Source organism: Giraffa tippelskirchi, chromosome 10 (genome assembly GCF_054371585.1).
Source record: "Giraffa tippelskirchi isolate mGirTip1 chromosome 10, T2T-mGirTip1v1.2.pri, whole genome shotgun sequence".
NCBI lineage: Eukaryota > Metazoa > Chordata > Mammalia > Artiodactyla > Giraffidae > Giraffa > Giraffa tippelskirchi.
This window is the reverse complement of record NC_137284.1, coordinates 39207347-39224133: the sequence shown is the minus strand read 5'-3', so window position 1 is coordinate 39224133 and position 16787 is coordinate 39207347. Positions and strand designations below refer to the sequence as shown.

The window sequence follows — 16787 nt, the reverse complement described above, 5'->3', positions numbered from 1 at the left end:
CCTGATTTCAAACTATACTACAAACCTGCAGCCATCAAAGGAGTATGGTGAATATGTGCATGCTAGGTTGCTTCAGCCTTGTCTGACTCTTTGTGACCCCATGGACTATAGCTGCCATGCTCCTCTGTCCACAGGATTCTCCAGGCAAGAATACTAGTGTGGGTTGCCATGCCCTCTTCCAGGGGATCTTCCCTACCCAGTGATTGAACCCATCGTTTCTGACGTCTCCTGCATTGGCAGGCAGGCTCTTTACAACTAGCACCACCTGGGAAACCCAAGAGTATGGAACTGGCACAAAAACAGGCACGTAAATTAATGGAACAGGGTAGAGAGCCCAGAGAAGAACCCACACTTGTACAGGCAATCTGCAACAAAGGAGTTAAGAATATACAATGGGGAAAAAACAACTTTTTCAGTAAATAATGTCGGGAAAACTGGACAACTGCATCTAAAAGAATTAAGTTGGACTACGCTCTCACACCGTGCACAACAATAAATTCAAATTTTAAAAAGACTGAAAAGTAAGACCTGAAGCCGTAAAACTTTTAGAAAAAAAAACGTAGTATGCTCGTTCACATCGGTCTTAGTAATACTTTTTTGGATGTATCTCCTCAGGCAAGAGAGTGAAACCAAAATAAAACAAATGAAATTATATTAAACTAAAAAGATTTGCTTGCAGTATCTTTGTATGGTGACATATTGTAATTAGACTTATGGTGGTGGCTATCATTTTGAAATGTACAGAAATATCCAGTCACTATACTGTGTAATAGGAACTAACACAATGTTGTTTTAGGTCAATTATACTTCCAATACAAACCCACTCATAGAGAAAGAGATTGGATTTGTGGTTTCCAGAGGTAGGGGTGGCGAGAAGGGGAGTTGGATGAAGGCGGTCAAAATGCACAAACTTCCAGTTATAAGAAAAATAAGTACTGGAGACATAACGTACAACATAAAGATAATTAGCACTGATGTATGTTACACATGAAAACTGTTAGGAAAGAAAGTCCTAAGAGATCTCATCACAAGAAAAAAAATTTAACTTATATAATGTATATCTACATGAGATGAGGGATGACTAAACTTGCAGTAATCATTCTACGATATATATAAATCAAATCATAATGTACACCTTTAACGTATATGGTGCTGTATGTCAATTATACCTGGATAAAACTGAAAGAAAAAGAAATTTTTTTAAGTTCCCAAGAAGCTTCCAGAAAAGGCATGGAGGGCTTCTGCATGTAGTCAGAGCAACCCTTCAGCCAGAATAGCATGTAGAATTCACAGAAACACTCCCTTCTGAGATGGAGCATCTGGTCTACCTTGATTTCCCACTCCCATGGCCCACCAATAGCCAGCAGAGCCCTGCCCCTCGACCTCCAGGGACCACAGGTGGCTCCTTCCCTGGAAAGCACGCTCATTCTCAGTAGCCTTTCCTTTCAACAGAACTCAGAAGGATTTTGTGGTGGAGGATAGAGTGTCAGTTTGCTCTTGAAGAAGTGGTTAGGAGCTGGGGTCTAAAAGCTGTGTCATTTGTAAAGTATTCCCCATACAAAGCAATGCTTAAAATACATTTAAGACTGATAGAGTTGCGGCTGCCGAAAAATCTCTTTGTAAGGGGTCTGCAGAGATGAGGCCTGAAAGAATGACAGAAAATCAGGCCAGAAAGGCATCAAGAGGCAGGGCAGTGGGGATGGATTAGATTAGGAAATTGACGGGATTGACAAGAACACTGTCAGTCACCCTGCCCTGGCCAGAGGCTAGGGATCGTTAACAGGGTGGAGCCTTGTCTGCAGTCCGAGCAGAAAGTCCTCTCTCTGCCACTGCTGGGGACCAGCCATCTCCAGCATCTTTAATGATGCTGTTTTATTCTGAAAGCTAGGGCTCTGTCACGGCAAATCACTTCATGGCAAATAGATGGGGAAACAGTGGAAATAGTGGCAGACTTTATTTTGGGGGGCTCCAAAATCACTGCAGATGGTGACTGCAGCCATGGAATTAAAAGACGCTCCTTGGAAGAAAAGTTATGACCAACCTAGACAGCATACTAAAAAGCAGAGACATTACTTTGCCAACAAAGGTCCGTCTAGTCAAAGCTATGGTTTTTCCAGTAGTCGTTTATATATGTGAGAGTTGGACTATAAAGAAAGCTGAGCACCGAAGAATTGATGTTTTTAAACTGTGGTGTTGGAGAAGACACTTGAGAGTCCCTTGGACAGCAAAGAGATCAAACCAGTGAATCATAAAGGAAATCAGCTCTGAATATTCATTGGAAAGACTGATGCTGAAGCTGAAACTCCAATACTTTGGCCACCTGATGTGAAGAACCAACTCACTGTAAAAGACCCTGATGCTGGGAAAGATTGAAGGCAGGAGGAGAAAGGGACGACAGAGGATGAGATGGTTGGATGGCATCACCGACTCGATGGACATGAGTTTGAATTAGCTCCAGGAGTTGGTGATGGACAGGGAGGCCTGGTGTGCTGCAGTCTTTGGGGTCGCAAAGAGTCAGACACAACTGAGCGAGTGAACTGAACTGAGGGCTCTGTCAGAACACTTTTTAGTCTAGGCTGTCTGTATTAGTTTGCCGGGGCTGCTGTAACAAAATACCCCAGACTGGGTGGCTTTGTTAGGGGAAACACTGATGGAAACTCTCCTCCCTGGCCGGGCAAGCTAGTAGCCACTTACACGAGTTATTTTAGAACAGGAGGTCCTAGTAAGGCACTCAGAACTAACAAGTGACCACCAACTGGAAGAATCTGGGAAAGGTCAAAAGGAGAGAGGAGAGGCCAGTCCACATGTCTAACCAACCTCCCAGAGTCCTCCTCGCTGGAATCCGTCTTGGCTGAGAGATGCACAGAAAGCCAAGAAGGACCTGAGTCAGAGTGATGGGCCAGAGACAAGCTGGAAACTAACCCCATCACAAAAACCCCGAGACTGCGAGCCGTGTGGCAGAGCAGTCCTCCCGGGCTCCCTCACCCTTCGGCTCTCCGCCCAGGCACCCCTTCCCAATGAAGTCTCTTGCTTTGTCAGCACGTGCATCTCCTCAGACAGTTCATTTCTGAGTGTTAGACAGGAGCCCACTCTCGGGCCCTGGAAGGGGTCCCCCTTCCTGCAACAGCTTCAACAGCAGAAACGTCTTTTCTCACAGTCCTGGAGGCTGGATGTCTGAGATCAGGAGTCAGCAAGGTTGGCTCCTTCTGACAGCTGTGAGGAAAGGACCAATACTGGAGTTTCTCCTTGGCTGTAGAGGGGTCACCGTCCCCCTGTGGCTCCTCACATCACTGTCCTCTCTATGGATCTGCCTCCAAGTTTCCCCTTTTTCATCAATGAGATTGGATTAAGGTCCATCCTAATGACCTCAGGTTTCCCTGGTGGTTCAGATGGAAAGAATCCGCCTGCAATGTGCGAGACCTGGATTCGATCCCCTGGGTTGGGAAGATCCCCTGGAGAAGGTAACCGCTACCCAGTCCAGTATTCTTGCCTGGAGAATCCCATGGACAGAGGAGGCTGGTGTGCTACAGTCCATGGGGTCACAAAGAGTCGGACGTGACTGAGTGACTGAACTAAGGCTAAGAAAAGATCCTGTGTCCAAATAAAGTCACATTGTGAGGTATTGGGAGCTAGAATTTCAATACAAGAGTTTCTGGAAGGGGGGCATATAGTCAACCCATAACAATTACATCTCCCTCTATCAACCTATCATTACTTCTCACCTCCTGCATGCCCCTATAGGCCCCTCGACTCTTTCTGTGTTGCCCCGAGGAACCTGGGGAATCTGTCTCATTCCACCAAAATGACTTATTGCAGTAAATTAGGAAGATCCTGTGCTCTTGGAGAAAATAGAGCTGGGTTTAAATCTTGGTTCTAAGCTATAAGAACTGTGTGCCTAGGACAAGTTACTTAACCTCTCTGGGCCCCCGTTTTCTCGTTTCATGGTAAAGAGGTACCTGGTGAGCCACACCTTGAAACCATGGCCAGTTATTTCTGCATCTGGAAGTGACAGCCAGGAGTCACCACGGAGCAAACTTGGACCTTCAGGAAACAAGAACTAAAATGGCCTATCTGAGTCTGCAAATACAAAGTAGTTAACATCTACTTCCCTGGGAAGAGCGTATGGGACATTTATGGCCAAAATCAGGTTTCCGACCATACCTCGGGGTGTGTTGACAGTACCTCTTAGGTCTTAGAGACCTAAGTAAAAGAGCACAATTTCATAGCTCCAAGAAGGATCCTTGGTATAAATGACTAGAAACTCCAACCCTCCTTTTCAGATATAAAGCAAGACTTCTCAAACTACCAGGAGTAAATGACCTTTTTTTTAGATTCCAATCTATAGTATGTACATGTTTTTGGAAAACACAATCAAAATGTATTGCTAAAATGCTAAATAAAAAAGACAAAATGCAAGCCACAATTCTTTAGTATTAGATTCGACGGACATAAAACTAACTTTGTAAAGTTGCTATACAATGTTTCTAGATGCTTTACTGTCAACTTCTAAATGTTTATTTTTCAGCTAGTAATAAAAAGTTCATTGACAAGCACAAGCCAAACACCATACTTTGATTAATAGCACTGTAATGTATAAAAGGGGTGTCTTCCGTCCCCATTATGGACAACCCAAGGCAACCATCCATAGGCAGTGGGGGAGTAATTACTGTTGTAATATTAAGAATGCAACACATAGCTTCAGATGTTCAAGTAAGATTTTCTCATCCACAGCAAGAAAATAGACTTGACAGTCAAACTTTGTCAGGAGAAGAATGCCTGAGTGCGTGCACATATGCTCAGTTACTTCAGTCCTGTCCAACTCTTTGTGACCCTATGGACTGTGGCCCACCAGGCTCCTCTGTCCATGGGATTCTCCAGACGAGAATATTGGAGTGGGTTGCCATGCCCTCCTCCAGGGGATCTTCCCCACCCAGAGATCAAACCCACATCTCCTGTGTCTCCTACATTGTAGGTGGATCCTTTTCCACTGAGCCACTGGGGAAGCCCCAAGAGAAGAAGAGTAGTTTAAAATTGTCCGTTTGCACTTTTAAAATATCAAGATACAAGCATGGAATATAGATTAGTTTTGCTTTATGCCCTGAGTGAGGAAAATGTAGCCCACTTCTCACATAGGTATGGCCATTATTATTATTTAATATCAGAGTGTTAATAGAAATAAAACCTTTCATATGTTTGATGATTAACAACTCACAAAGGATCTTCACATCTGATGCATTTATGTCTCACTTTCCCTAAAGTCATATTTTTATTCCCATTTTACAGATAAAGAAACTGAGACAAGAATAGAATCAGGACATGATCATCTTACCCTGATATAGAGAGGTAGGGTGTGGTATATTCCAAAAAGTTCCAATGGGAAGACTCCTGTGCAGATTATACCTGGGGACAGAGTAAAGGAGTCAGTGGTATAATAAAGACCTCCCATCTTAGAGTCATTCTTGGTCATCATCACCTTCACCATCATCATTAACCACCATTATCTTTATCATGTACTAAGAGACAAATGGGAGAGCAGGAAATAATACAAGAGTCTTACCCTCAAGAATCTTACAACCCATACGTGATTTTAGGCAAGTAGCTGAGTGTCAGTTTTCTCAACTACAAATTGGGATAATTGCCTACCTCCAAGTATTTCTGTAGATTTAATGATAAAATGTACATAAAGTGTTTAACACAGCAAAGACACACAAGTGTCCCTTAACAATTTGCATTTAGCCTTATATCAATCAGCCAAATATACATCTCTTTGCTACACTGAATGACAAACAAATCATCTATATCCATGACTTCATGTCTTTGAAATGCTTACATTTTCATGTATATTAGAAAAAATCCCCACTAAACTAAGAGTTCTATCTACTGCAAGAAAGAATAACCAAATATCCACCCAGAAGAAGGACTCTAGAGAAGCAGCAAGAACACATCCCTGGAGCATCTTGGTAGCACATCATTCCACCATGTGCTTTTGGCAAGTTTAGATCAAGCTCCATTTTCCACTCTGTGTTTGCAGCGACAGGTTTCGCTGGAAGCAAGAGATAGCGGCTCCCTACTTGTTCCCACCGTGGATCCTGGGACAGCCTGTGGGGGAGGAGGAACTGGGAATGGTGAGAGAATCTGTGTCTCAGGGAGAAGCCAACCAGACAGACGCCTCGGCTGAGATGGAAATACACGTGTGAGGCAGAAAAGCAGAAATTGTGGGAAACTGGAGTCAAGGGAGGAGCCGCAGGGATGTTCCAGGAGCCTGGGCTCTGTGCCAGGCAGCCAGGAGGGCCCTGAAGACACCTCAGCAGGCCAGCTCCGCCAGCAGCAGAGAAGGACAGGCTCCCCTGGCCAGAGCCCCTCAGCCAGGAGTCCCTGTGCGAATCCCCTCCCAGCCCCTAGCCTAAGCTCCTCTCACATTGGACATGGTGCCCTTCTTTCTATTGCACCAATTTCTGCAGACTGGGGCAAGATAACAAACACCCTGTAAGTGGCTGAGCCTCTCAGGTGATTCTAACACTTTCCAGGCTTCCCACCACTGCCCTTACAAATAATCCACTGCAACGTCTTATTAGCGTGAACCATCAAATTGGTCCTTCAGGTGAGGACACAGACAGTAGCTTTTGGTCCTGAGAAGTCAGGGGGAAGAAAGCAGGTGCTGGGTGCGTGCAGAGGTGGACAGTTCGGGCTTGATTCCACCCCTCCTTTCATTCTTCAGACAGAGAAGGTATGACTCCCCTTGGACACATCTTCAAGTCCCGCCCCCCCCCCATGTTGTTTTGTTCCTCTCCAAGTTTGCCTTAGTTTCATGGTAACATAATCCCACCCTACTGATGTTGGTTTGCCCTGCCTTCAGGAGAGGAAGAGTGATCGAGAGGAAAGATGTCTTTCTGAGTGTCAGCAAACCTGGATTCAACGTCAGGCTCTGGGGCTAATTGGCTGTGACTTTCAATTGGTCTTTTTTCACTCTCTGGGCTCAAGGAGGTTTGCACAGGGGACACTATGGTCATCTAATCTGGCTCTGCCACAGAATTGGTGTGCATGTGAGCATAATTGTTGTAAGAACATTTAAACAAATGTTTAAGTGTACAGACAGTGTCACTGGGCTTTCCTGGTGGCTCAGTGGTAAAAAAAAAAAAAAAAATCTGCCTGCCGGAGCAGGAGACTTGGGTTCAATCCCTGGGTTGGGAAGATCCCCTGGAGAAGGAAATGGCAACCGGTTCCAGTATTCTTGTGTGGAGAATCCCACGGACCGAGGAACCCAGTGGGCTACAGGCCACAGAATCGCAAAAACGTTGGACATGACTGAGCGACTAAACAACAACAGCATCATTAACTATAGGCACAATATTTGTGGTTTTGACAGTCAGCTCATCCATTCCACTTTAGAGACCAGAAGTCCTGGGGGCGGAGCACTTCCTGCCCACCAGCCGGATCCCCATCTGCCTGCAGACCCGCCAGTGATGAGCTGCATCCGGAGCCTGAAGCGGGGTAGTCCTTCTTCCACCACTAGGTGTCACTGTCCTACCTTAAACACCCCACCTGACGCTGGGAAAGATTGAAGGCGGGAGAAGGGGACAACAGAGGATGAGATGGTTGGATGGCATCACTGACTCAGCGGGCATGAGTTTGAGTAAACTCCGGGAGTTGGTGATGGACAGGGAGGCCTGGCAGGCTGCAGTCCATGGGGTCGCAAAGCATCGGACACGACTGAGCGAATGAACTAACTAAATTCTCAGCCTGATTTACTGGAAGCTCTCCCACGGAGTTTTGGTTCTTGGCACTTGGATCCAGTTTGCATATATCTTTTTGGACGCTTCCTCCCAAGGACTCAGCGCCACTATTTACAGATGTCTGCACACCTTACCTCCCTCACCGCCAGGTTTTGTATCTGACCAGTGACATGGAGTATGAGGAGGAGGGCACAGCAACCCACTCCAGTACTCTTGCCTGGAGAATCCCATGGACAGAGGAGCCTGGTGGGCTACAGCCCATGGAGTCTCAAAGAGTTGGGCATGACTCAGCCCATGGAGTCTCAAAGAGTTAGGCATGACTGAAGTGACTAATACACACAAGCATGGAGTTCAGTTCAGTTCAGTCACTCAGCTGTGTCTGACTCTTTGCAACCCCATGGACCGCAGCACGCCAGGCCTCCCTGTCCATCACCAACTCCCAGAGTCTACTCAAACTCATGTCCATTGAGTTGGTGATGCCATCCAACCATCTCATCCTCTGTCGTCCCCTTCTCCTCCTGCCCTCAATCTTTCCCAGCATCAGGGTCTTTTCCAATGAGTCAGTTCTTCGCATCAGGTGGCCAAAGTATTGGAGTTTTAACTTCAACATCAGTCCTTCCAGTGAATATTCAGGACCGATTTCCTTTAGGATGGACTGGTTGGATCTCCTTGCTGTCCTAGGAGCTCTCAAGGCATGGAGTATGAGGGGGCATATCTGCCTAAGCTAGTAAGGCCAGCCCCGTTATTCACTCTCATTCAATCATGAATTTAATGAGCACGTGCCGGGTCCTGTGCTTGGAGCTAAAGACTCAAAGAAGAAGGGCACCTCCCCCTCCAGGGCTCCCAGTAGACAGACCAGTGTCACTGTAACCTGAAGAGAGGGCTTCCCCAGTGACTCAGCAATAAAAAATCCACCTACAATGAGGAGCTACAGGAGACACTGGTTCGATCCCTGGGTCGGGAAGATCCCCTGGAGGAGGGCATGACAACCCACTTCAGTATTCTTGCCTGGAGAATCCTCATGGACAGGGGATCCTGGCGGGCTACAGTCCATGGGGTCACAAAGTGTCAGACACGACTGAAGTGACTTAGCATGCACGCAACCTGAAGAGAAAATGCAGAATTGAAGGGCCCCATGCCAGGAGCACAGAGAAGAAAGAGCCCTTGAGCTTGCCTTGCTTAGATAGGGAAGCTTCAGAAGGTTTGTCACAGCGTTTAGGCTGACTTGAAATTAGCACAGGTCTTGTGGACAGACGATGCCAGACTGATGGAACAGATCAGCAAACAGGACAGTTCCTAAGCTAAAGGTGCTTTCCTGGTGCCTCAGTGGTAAAAGAATCTGCCCGCCCCACTATGGAGGAGAATGGGGAAGGCAGAGGGCAGGGGTATGGGACCTGGAGGCCAGCCAAGCTGATATCATTGTCTCTAATGTGGACTGGTGGGCTTCCCTGGTGGCTCAGAGGTAAAGAATCTGCCTGCCAATGCAGGAGACGTGGGTTCCATCCCAGATCGGGAAGGTACCCTGGAGGAGAACATGGCAACCCACTCCAGTATTCTTGCCTGGAGAATCCCATGGACAAAGGAGCCTGGCGGGCTACAGTCCACCGGGTCCCAAAAGAGCCTTACAACTTAGCAACTAAGCAATAACAACAAATTAAGCTAAAGGAAAGCTTTTCTTGTAAACACTGAACCATACTGAAATCAGTTTGAACCCAATAACCTTGCATAGGACAAACAGCAGGGTCTTGACCTGTTTCTATTTACATACAATCCCAGTGGTCTGAATTATGCTTGAGGGTATGGATGTGGCTTGAGGGTATGAATTCTGCCTATGGGTTGGATTCTAAGGAGTTCTCAGTTCTCTTTCAGAGAGGAAACTGAGGCCACTAGCAGGAGACCGACACACACCTCCCGGCCCCGCTCACCGCTCTGAAGATTCTGCAGCCACTCATTCTTTTTCTCCGGTGAGTTACTCTGCAGGCTGGTCAGGCTCAGAGAATTGGCTGCACATTTTTACTTACAGTCTCTCTACTCCTCCTTCAGGAACATCCCCTGGGGGCAGGTGGCATAAGGAGCTAATGATATTGTATAATGAAAATATGGAAGCATGTATACTCACCCCCGGCAGAAGCGAGGAGGAAGGTTATGGCCAACCTAGATAGCATGTTTAAAAGCAGAGACATTACTTTGCCAACAAAAGTCCGTCTAGTCAAGGCTATGGTTTTTCCAGTGGTCATGTATGGATGTGAGAGTTGGACGGTGAAGAAAGCTGAGCGCCGCAGAATTGATGCTTTTGAACTGTGGTGTTGGAGAAGACTCTTGAGAGTCCCTTGGACTGCAAGGAGATCCAATCAATCCATCCTAAAAGAGATCAATCCTGGGTGTTCATTGGAAGGTCTGATGTTGAAGCTGAAACTCCAATACTTTGGCCACCTCATGCGCAGGGTTGACTCATTGGAAAAGACCCTAATGCTGGGTAGGATTGGGGGCGGGAGGAGAAGGGGACGACAGAGGATGAGATGGTTGGATGGCATCACCGACTCGATGAACATGTGTTTGGGTAGACTCCGGGAGTTGGTGATGGACAGAGAGGCCTGGCATGTTGCAGTTCATGGGGTCGCAGAGAGTCGGACACGACTGAGCGACTAAACTGAAACTGATACTCACCCCAAGTTGAATCAAAGAGCAGTGTTGAAAGAATTAGTCTCTAAGTTGTAGCCCACCAGGCTCTTCTGTCCATGGGATTTCCCAGACAAGGATACTGGAGTGGGTTGCCATTTCCTTCTCCAGGGGATCTTCCTGACCCAGGGATTGAACCCAGGTCTCCTGCACTGCAGACAGATTCTTTACTGTCTGAGCTACTAGAAAAGTTGAATCAAAAAGGTGAGATACTTATCTGTTAATCCCACACAAACTAACAAATATACCACTCTATATAAAATAGGCAAGCAACAGGATTTACCATATTATAGCACTGGGAATGGTATTCAGTATCTTATAATAACTTACACTGGAAAAGAATCTGAAGTTATATGCCTGAAACTAACACAATATTGCATAGCTTCTTAAATTTTGTAAAAAGCAGAGAGCGAGGTCCTCTCTGCTAATCTCACAATCTAGACCTCTCGGGCTTTAGCAAAAGAAGTGAAAGAGCTTGATAATTCACTCTCTGAGATGGTTTTCCAGTCCCAGAACTCCCTAGTGTTTGTTTCTGCTGAAACTCATTAGGAGCTTTGACACCTGGAATAGTTCACACTAGAGGCAACATGCAGAGTAGAATGAGCAAGAGGGGGAAGGAGAAAGGGGCACAGGAGTGATGCTGGCTCAGACCGGGATGCTGAGAAGGTGGGCAGTGCAGAGCCTGGTTGAGAGCTTGGGAGGGATGTCTGTCATTGCTACAGCACCAGCTCCAGCATAAAGCTTAACAGTTAACTAACATTTTAGCATTAAGTACCCAAGGGCAGAGACTACATGTCTCTCATCTCTAGACCATTGCTTGGCGTGGAGAAAGACTGCAACACGTGTTTATTGAACTAATGTCTCTGCAAGCTGGAAGCGTTAGACATCCACATTAAAAGAGTTTTATGGGTAGGTGACCAACTCATCCCAAGGCAAGTACTGAAAGTCCCAAATCCCAGGAAATTCATCAGTCATGGGCAAAGACCAAGTCAGCTGGTCACCCCACACTATGGCCATAACCCACTTCCAGAATGGACCAGTAGCAGCTCAGGACATAAATTCATGATATTTAATCATTCATTTATTTGTTCAATCAAAAATGGTTCCTGAATATATACACAAATAACTAGATACTGAAAAGTAGTAATTTACAAACATGGTATTACAGAAACCAGTAATCGAGAAACCAAGCACCACACTGGGAGAGTTGGAGAACTCAGGTTTATTACACCGGCGGGCCCAGAGGAGTTAACACTCCAAGTTCTGAGCCCTGAACAAAGGGGTTACAGAGTTTTTACAGACAGACTACAGTGGGTAACACTAGCTGCTAATAGGCTGGTTTAAACTAAGGGGTTTCACGCGCCCAGAAACAGCTGTCAAGACAGGGAGGGGGATGCCTGACCTTCACACGGACAGCCGTGATTAGGCAGGTTTGCAGGGGCTGGGCAATTGCAAAGAGCAGGACAAGAGTGAGTGAGATAAGCTCCAGTTCCTAGTATTGTGAGTCCCCACTTTCTGAGACTACGTGATCTACGTGATCCAGACTTTGCAAGGAGCAAGCTGAGTTACAGAGGCAGAACGAGCAGGAGGTTATGCAAAATTTTAACTTCTCCTCTTCAATGTGGATACATTTTCTTGCTTTGCTCAGTTCATTAATTGGAGAGGCAGAGTTAACAAAAACCAGAGTCTATGCTTCAACTGGCCAACCTTAGCTGAATGAATTAAACTATCCCGGGAGGCGGGGCTAAGATGGCGGAGGAATAGGACGGGGAGACCACTCTCTCCTCCACAAATTTATCGAAAGAACATCTGAACGCTGACCAAACTTCACAAAACTACTTCTGAAGGCAGGCAGAGGACGTCAGGCTTCCACAAAAACTGCGCATTATCTTCAAAAGAGGTAGGAGAAATTATAAAAGATAAAAAGAGAGACAAAAGAGTTAGGGACGGAGACCCGTCCCGGGGAGGGAGTTGTAAAAGAGGAGGAATTTCCAAGCACCAGGAAACCCTTTCACCGGCGGGTGTGGGGGAGGATTTTTTATCTCGGAGGGCAACGTAACTGGGAGGAAAAAAATAAATAAAATCCACAGATTACGTGCCTAAAGCAACTCCCAGCAAAGAACCCCAGACGCTCGCATCACCCGCCACCAGCAAGTGGGGGCTGAACGGAGAGGAGCAGGCGGCATTGCCTAGGGTAAGGACCGGGCCCGAGTGCCCCGAGGGCAATCTGAGGGAGCTAACGTGAGATAGTAACCTAAACTGTGGGACAGCGAGAGAGAGAGAACTATCCCGCGAAAAGCCCAACTCTAAGGCACTGCCGGCCCGCTCACAGAACAAAGGACTGAGCGATACCAGAGGAGAGCTAGCCGGCTGCGGACCGCCCCATCCCCCGCCGGACACAGCGGGCAGGCGGGGCCCGCCAGAGCCGGAAAGGGGCAAACTCGGCTCCAGAGAGGGCACCCCCTACCAAACTGCAAACAGGCTCCCAGTTTCTAAGCAAAGACTGCCTGAGATCCCGGAGGGTCGACAGCCGCCGGGAGGGTCGCAGCCAGAGACCAGCTCCCCAGAACCGACACAAAGCACACCGGAGCCGGGCGCGCCCGTAAACCGAGGCGGGGACCAGGGAGGTGATAAGCCGCACCGCCCCAACAGGGGAGAGCGCCCTCACCAAACTCCTGGCCGCCTGGGCAGCCCCGACCGGGAACGGCATAAGCCGCAGGCGAAACCCACAAGCCGCGGGCGAAACCGAGTCTGCGCCTTTGTGGAGTAACCGGGAGCCTGAACCTGAGCGGCTTAGACTTGGGAAGTGCACGCAGCTCAGGGCCCGCTCCCTGGCCGAGTAACCTGAAGCCTGAGCAGGGTAGACGGGGAAAGCACACACAGCCGTGAGCGGGGGCGAACCCAGTGCGGCCGAGACACTGCGAGCTTACCACACACACGCCAGAATTGCAGTGTTCCTTCTTCCCCACAGCACGATTGAACAAGCGAACCTAAAGAGATCACCTCCACCGCTTTGTTGCAGGGCGGAAATTAGATACTGAAGAGATCTCCAAACAGAAGCCAAATAAACAGAGGGAAGCGCTTTGGAAGGGACAGGCCAACAGATTAAGATCACTGTAGTTAATACCGACTGCATTGAAAAGGACCTATAGATCTTGAAAAATATAAGCAGGAATAAGGATCTATCTAAAACTGAGCAGATCCCACACTGCTCACAACAGCTCCAGAGAAAGTCCGGGATATATATATTTTTTACTATTATTATTATTTTTTTTTTAATTTTTTTTTTTAATTAAAAAAAAAATTTTTTTTTCCTCTTCTTTCCTTTTTCTTCAAGTCCTCTATTACACCTTTAACTTTCATTTTCATAACCCACTATTAACTTGCAAAAAAAAAAAAAAACCCTATTTTTGAAGCAAACTACATACATATATCTTATACCTTTTGTGTTTTCTTTTTTTTAACGTTTTTTTCCTGTTCTACATTTTTTTACTGTTTCTTTTTTTTACTGTTTTACTGGTTTTTTTTCTTTTTACACTGTTTCCTTTTTTTTCCTTTTTTTTTTTTTAGATTGTAAGTTTTATAAGAGTCTAACCTCTACTCTAGATTTTTAATCTTTGTTTTACATATTTGATATCAACTTTGTACATTTAAGAACCCAATCTTTAGGACCCATTTTTACTCAGGAGTGTGATCACTGGCCTGATCACTCTCTCCCCCTATTGATGCTCTTTCTTCTCCCTCAGGGAACCTCTATCTCCCACCCTCCTCCTTCTCTTCTCAACCCAATTCTGTGAATCTCTGAGGGTGTTCTGGGTACCGGAGAACACTTCAGGAACAGGATACTGCCCAGATCTCTCTCTCCCCTCTTAATTCCTCCCTTTCTACTCATGCTCACCTCTGTTACCTTCCTCCCCCCTCTCTATGTATCTCTGTGAACCACTCTGAGGGTTCCAAACTGTGGAAAGCACAGAGGGAAGTGCTTACTGGCTAGATTGCTCTCTCCACATTTGAATTCCCCTCTTCCCCTCCTGGTCACCTCAACCCACCCCCCCCACCTCATCTCTCCATGTAACTCAGTGAACCTTTCTGGGTATCCCTCACTGTGGAGAATCTTTTCACCATTAACCTAAAAGTTTTATTATTGAGGCTGTATGGAAGGAGAAGTCTTGAGGCTACTGCAAGAATAAGACTGAAAGCCAGGGGAAACATTAATTAATAAGAGACCATCCAATAGCCTCCATAAATTCACTGAAACCAAGCTCCACCCAAGAGACAATAAGTTCCAGAGCAAGACATACCACGCAAATTCTCCAGCAACGCAGGAACATAGACCTGAGCATCAATATACAGGCTGCCCAGAGGCACACCAAATCCATAGACATCTCAAAAATTAATACTGGTCACTCCATTACACTCTAGAGAGCAGAAATCCAGCTCCACCCACCAGAACACCGACACAAGCTCCCCCAACCAGGAAGCCTTGACAAGCCACCTGTCCAACCCCAACCGCAGTGAGGAACCTCCACAACAAAGAGGAACTTCATACTACCAGAATACAGAAGGGCCACGCCTAACACAGCAATCTAAACAAGATGAAAAGACAGAGAAATACTCAGCAAGTAAAGGAAAATGAGAAATGCCCACAAAGCCAAACAAAAGAGGAGGAGATAGGGAATCTATCTGAAAAAGAATTTAGAATAAGGATAATAAAAATGATCCAAAATCTTGAAAGCAAAATGGAGTTACAGATAAATAGCCTGGAGACAAAGATTGAGAAGATGCAAGAAATGTTTATCAAGGACTTAGAAGAAATAAAAAGGAATCAATATAGAATGAATAATGAAATAAAGGAGATAAAAGACACTCTGGAGGGAACCAACAGTAGAATAACGGAGGCAGAAGATAGGATAAGTGAGGTAGAAGATAGAATGGTGGAAATAAACGAAGCAGAGAGGAAAAAAGAAAAAAGAATCAAAAGAAATGAGGAAAACCTCCGGGACCTCTGGGACAATATGAAACGCCCCAACATTCGAATCATAGGAGTCCCAGAAGAAGAAGATAAAAGGAAAGGCCATGAAAAAATACTCGAGGAGATAATAGTTGAGAATTTCCCTAAATTGAGGAAAGAAATAGTCACAGAAGTCCAAGAAACCCAGAGAGTTCCAAACAGGATAAACCCAAGGCGAAACACCCCAAGACACATATTAATCAAATTAACAAAGATCAAACACAAAGAACAAATATTAAAAGCAGCAAGGGAAAAACAGCAAATAACACACAAGGGGATCCCCATAAGGATAACAGCTGATCTTTCAATAGAAACCCTTCAGGCTAGAAGGGAATGGCAGGACATACTTAAAGTAATGAAAGAGAATAATCTACAACCCAGATTACTGTACCCAGCAAGGGTCTCATTCAGATATGAAGGAGAATTCAAAAGCTTTACAGACAAGCAAGAGCTGAGGGAATTCAGCACCACCAAACCAGCTCTCCAGCAAATGCTAAAGGATCTTCTCTAAACAGGAAACACAGAAAGGATGTTTCAACACGAACTCAAAACAACAAAGTAAATGGCAACGGGATCATACTTATCAATAATTACCTTAAATGTAAATGGGTTGAATGCCCCAACCAAAAGACAAAGGGTTGCTGAATGGATACAAAAACAAGACCCCTATATATGCTGTCTACAAGAGACCCACCTCAAAACTAGAGACACACACAGGCTGAAAGTGAAAGGATGGAAAAACATATTTCATGCAAACGGAGACCAAAAGAAAGCAGGAGTCGCAATACTCATTTCAGATAAAATAGACTTTAAAATAAAGGATGTGAAAAGGGACAAAGAAGGACACTACATAAAGATCAAAGGATCAATTCAAGAAGAAGACGTAACAATCATAAATATATATGCACCCAACATAGGAGCACCACAATATATAAGGCAAATACTAACAAGTATGAAAGGGGAAATTAACAATAACACAATAATAGTGGGAGACTTTAATACTCCACTCACGCATATGGATAGATCAACTAAACAGAAAATTAACAAGGAAACACAAACTTTAAATGATACAATAGACAAATTAGATTTAATTGATATTTACAGGAGTTTCCACCCCAAAACAATCAATTTTACCTTTTTCTCAAGTGCACATGGAACTTTCTCCAGGATAGATCACATCCTGGGCCATAAATCTAGCCTTGGTAAATTCAAAAAAATTGAAATCATCCCAGCCATCTTCTCTGACCACAATGCAGTAAGATTAGACCTCAATTACAGGAAAAAAACTATTAAAAGTTCCAACATATGGAGGCTAAACAACACGCTTCTGAATAACCAACAAATCACAGAAGAAATCAAAAAAG

General features: G+C 45.5%; 1 long non-coding RNA gene across 1 annotated transcript in view; it reads right to left on the bottom strand.

Annotated features, from left to right (window-relative positions):
- The window catches only part of LOC145523298 (uncharacterized), a 178264-nt gene that overhangs the window by 121177 nt on the left and 40300 nt on the right, over positions 1-16787 (bottom strand). The window contains exon 3 of the long non-coding RNA XR_014066473.1: positions 5330-5400. This is a non-coding gene — a long non-coding RNA (uncharacterized LOC145523298). The remainder of the gene's footprint in view (positions 1-5329; positions 5401-16787) is intronic.